Here is a 4,161-nt window from a genome sequence, read left to right as displayed (position 1 = left end):
TTTTGAAAGAGAACAGTTTGAGAAATCATAAAATTTTCGTGAATTAAACTGTTCATTATTTTAAAAAATGGTTGGAAAATCATGAAATGTTAGCGGATACAAAAAATGTTCATAATTTTTTATTAAAAGATCGCATATTCAAGTATGTTCATTGATTTTGAGAATATGTTTGAGAATTCTAAAAAAAATTCGTGAATCTGAAAAACTATTCACGAATTCATAGAATGTTATGATTTTCTGAATGTTCATAAAATTTAAAGAATGTTTGCCACTTTCAATTATCTAAATTTTTTAAAAAAATTGAAAAAATAAATCATTGAAATGAAAAATGTTTGTTAAAACAAAACAAAAAATGTTCGTGAATTACAAACATTGTTCCCAAATTTTAGGAAAAGGTTCACCGATCTAAAAAAATGTACACAAGTTTTGAAGGAATGTTCACAATTTTAAAATATGTTCGTGAATTTAAAAATCTCAATTCCTGGAAAAATGTTTGAAATGTGAAAATAGTTCACAAGTTTAGAAGAGAATGTTCGCAAAATGAACAGGAGAACGAAAAAAAGAAAGGAAGAATAAAATAAAAGAAAGAAAGAGAAACAACAAAGTAACGAAAATGAAAAGAAAAAATGAATATGAAGAAAATGAAAATGTATAAAAAGGAAAAAGAGAACCAGAAAAAAAAACAAGAAAAAAGTCTTCAAGGGAGTTAAAAAAACATCCCTAACCGTTGGGAAAAAAAATCGAGAATGGGCAGTAATGTTTCCAGATAAGGTTTTTCATTAGGCTTCACTTTAAAACCAGATTTTGTGAGGGAAGTTACAAACTCGTGGAAAAAATACGGAAATCATTGCTTGTAAATTTCAAAATGTACATAAAATATACAAACTCTTCGTGCAATCAAAAATGTTCACAAAATTTACAACAATTGTAAATTAAAAAATAGTCATGAATTCTCAAAAAGGTTTACGAGTTCAAAAAAAGCCACAAAGTTTGAAATATGTTCATGAATTCAAAAACAGCCACGAATTGGAACTCAAAAAAAAATTCACGAAACATGAATTCAACAAATATCCATGATTCATCAATTCAACAAAATGTTCATGGATTTTAAAAAAATCAAGAACTCGTGATAAATTTTTGTACGAGTTCATAAATATTTGCAGATTGAAAAAATGTTCATGAATTAAAGAAAATTTAATAGTTTAAAATTGTTTACGAATATGAAAAATCTTATTGAATTATAAATATTTGCACACAAAAATTTAAAAATTATGAATTAATGGAAAAAATGATGTATGAAAAGACTGATCAATAAGCCAAAAAAATCCGGTAGTGATGAAAAGAAAAAAGAATGGTCTGAAAGACTCTCAAAACCACCAGCCTAGAAGCTTCCCAAAACCTGATTAGATGCTCACAAGAACCTTCTAAAAATGCTCGCTCTGGGCACATCCTCTTCATTAACGCGCCAGCCCGCTCAGCGGTCGCTGTTATCGAGTTACAAAATTCTGCTGACCATAAGCAATATGGCACTTGTAATTTTAAAACTTGTCACATGGAAAAGTTTACACAATTTTCGTAATTTCCATGTACCAAATAAAACATGTTTAGAATGGCATTTTTTGCTTTTTTGGTGTAGAAGACATGATAATTTTTTTTTAAATGTTTTGTAAGAGTCACGAGGCAAATTTTAGAAGTTGTCAAGTTTAAATCAACTTAACAATTATTTTTCCTGTTTTTGTCTCAGGTCACATGGCAATTCTATTTGTGACATTTCTGGATTAAAACTTGTCTCATGGCAATTCTAGATATGACAATTCACATGGCAAATTCATAATTTACACTATGGTAATTTTATTAATTAAAAATCATGGCATTTTCATTTATTAAACCATGGCAAATTTAACAATTAGAACATGGTAGTTTTGTTGTAGGTAGCATGCAGTTTTATTGTTTGCACCATGGCTTTATTAGTCAGACCACAATGGTTTCATTGTAGGTGGCATGGACTTTCATTATTAACATCATGGCATTTTATTAATTAGACCACGGTAGTTTTATATTTGTCATGGCAACTTGTATGAATAATAGTCGTCATACAAAATGGAAATTAAAACATAGCTTTTGCATAGAAATAAATATTTATTGACTTCAATTTCATAAGTATTTGGAGAAAACTTTTTCTTCTTAATTTTCCATGTGAACACTTCACATTTTCCTAAAAATTTCATGAGTTACAGAACATTTTTATCTTAAAGTTGCCATTTGAGGTAGCACCCAAGTAAAATGGGCACTTTTCAAAAGCACGAGGGGTGTGGGAAGAATTTTCGTGATAACTATAGCTAACATAAAATTAATTGCCAAGGCAACTAATAATATACACTACATTTTCCATGGTAGTATTTACTATTCAATGCGTGCCAATTTTATTAAATTTAGCATGGCAATTTTTGCCATGTCAAAACAACTTACAAATTTTGCCATGGCAAAAATATTAAAATCTTTTCCCATGATTTTATCAATTTTTAAAATCTTTGCAATGGCAATTGTCACCAACACATTTATCAATTTTGCCATGTTTTTTTTAGGAATTTAAGTTGCCATGATTTTCTATATTTGAGTACTTTTTAACCAAGATACTTTTAACATGACAACATTATCATCATACTTAATTACCATGCTACATCTGGACAGCTGCCATCATGCAATATAAGTTTTGTCATTCTATATTTTTCGTCTGTTTTGATAGTTTTTTTGCTTGAGTTGGCATTTTTTCCTTCGCCACCTAGAAAATGTATGTATTATTTTCATGGCAATTATACTATTTACATCATGGTAGTTTAATTATCCATAGCTTGGCAAAAAAAATTGGCATGTCATCTATTTTTTGTCATCATGACGAAACTAGAAGTTTTAACATCGATTTTTTTTTATAATCGGCGTGGCAAAAACTTGCATTAAATCATGGTAAATCTACCATTCTTTTTTTGTTGATTGTTTTTGAGATAGCTAACCACTCATTTCAAGTGGTAGTAAATCTACCAGTCTTAATATGGCTTTTTTTCAATTGTGGCAATTTTTGTGTTCCTCACTTGATTTAAATTTTTTTCTTATGAAGGAACATCGTAAAGGGGGTTGGCGAGTAGATTTTGATTGTTTGCCATGGTAACTTAAATTAAATTACTATGACAACTTAATTTACATTTGTGGGTATTTCCATGTAGGTACTTTCTTCTTTTCGTAACCATGCAAATTCTCCATGCCTTTTTTACAAAACATAATTTCTCTAACTTCGTCATGTGAACAGCACAACCATTTCCCAAAATTTATCATGTTTTTACATAATTTTCCCTTACCATTTGCGATGGACTATGTCTAGATTCCGGTTTCCAACTTTATTGTATTAGACCGTTGCAATTTCCTATATGTTTATACTTTTTTTAATATTTACTACTCAAATTGTCCATCTAGGTATTTTCTACTGTAGTGCGCAATGGCAATGTCATGCAGGTCCTTCTTTTGTGTGGTGGGTTTAACCTGTGGAACATGGCAATTTTCATATATTTTACATCATGGCAATTTTATACCCAAAGAAGGACGCAAACTCTATGTTTGTGTTTTAAGTGATGTACTTTTTCGTGTTTTTTTTGTTATTTCGTGCTTCATGAGTTATGCATACCTTTTCTCTTCCTTTTTACGATGGTAACTTTTATATTTTTTAGTTATAATTATTGTTTTTATTAAGGGCAACTTATAGCTAGCAAAGGCCATAAGTAAGCTTATAGTCAGGCAAGGTTGAAGACAAAAAAGGACTAGTAAAGAAGGGTACAGATCGGCTCGTATGAAACCCGATCAGCTCGTGTTGAGAGTTCCTCTTCAGCGCCCTCATCGCCGCTTAGGCTAGTTGGCACTCGAAGGCTAGTAGTAGTGGGCCGACCCAGCATCGCTCGCGACCAGCAGCATGCTCAAAAAACAGGGAGAAAAATATATTCACCGCTATTATTCTGCGAGACGTGAGACTTGAACCCGCATGCCAACATCGACGGACTTCAATAACCACTGCACGACAATTAATTTAATGTGTTCTATTCAAAAACAACGCTATTTGACCCTTGTTTTAGTCCTAGTATAAACTATTTGAAAATACAAATCTTAACTTCGAAA

The sequence above is a fragment of the Triticum dicoccoides genome, chromosome 2B (assembly GCF_002162155.2).
Source record: "Triticum dicoccoides isolate Atlit2015 ecotype Zavitan chromosome 2B, WEW_v2.0, whole genome shotgun sequence".
Taxonomy (NCBI): Eukaryota; Viridiplantae; Streptophyta; class Magnoliopsida; order Poales; family Poaceae; genus Triticum; species Triticum dicoccoides.
This window is presented reverse-complemented; position numbering follows the sequence as displayed.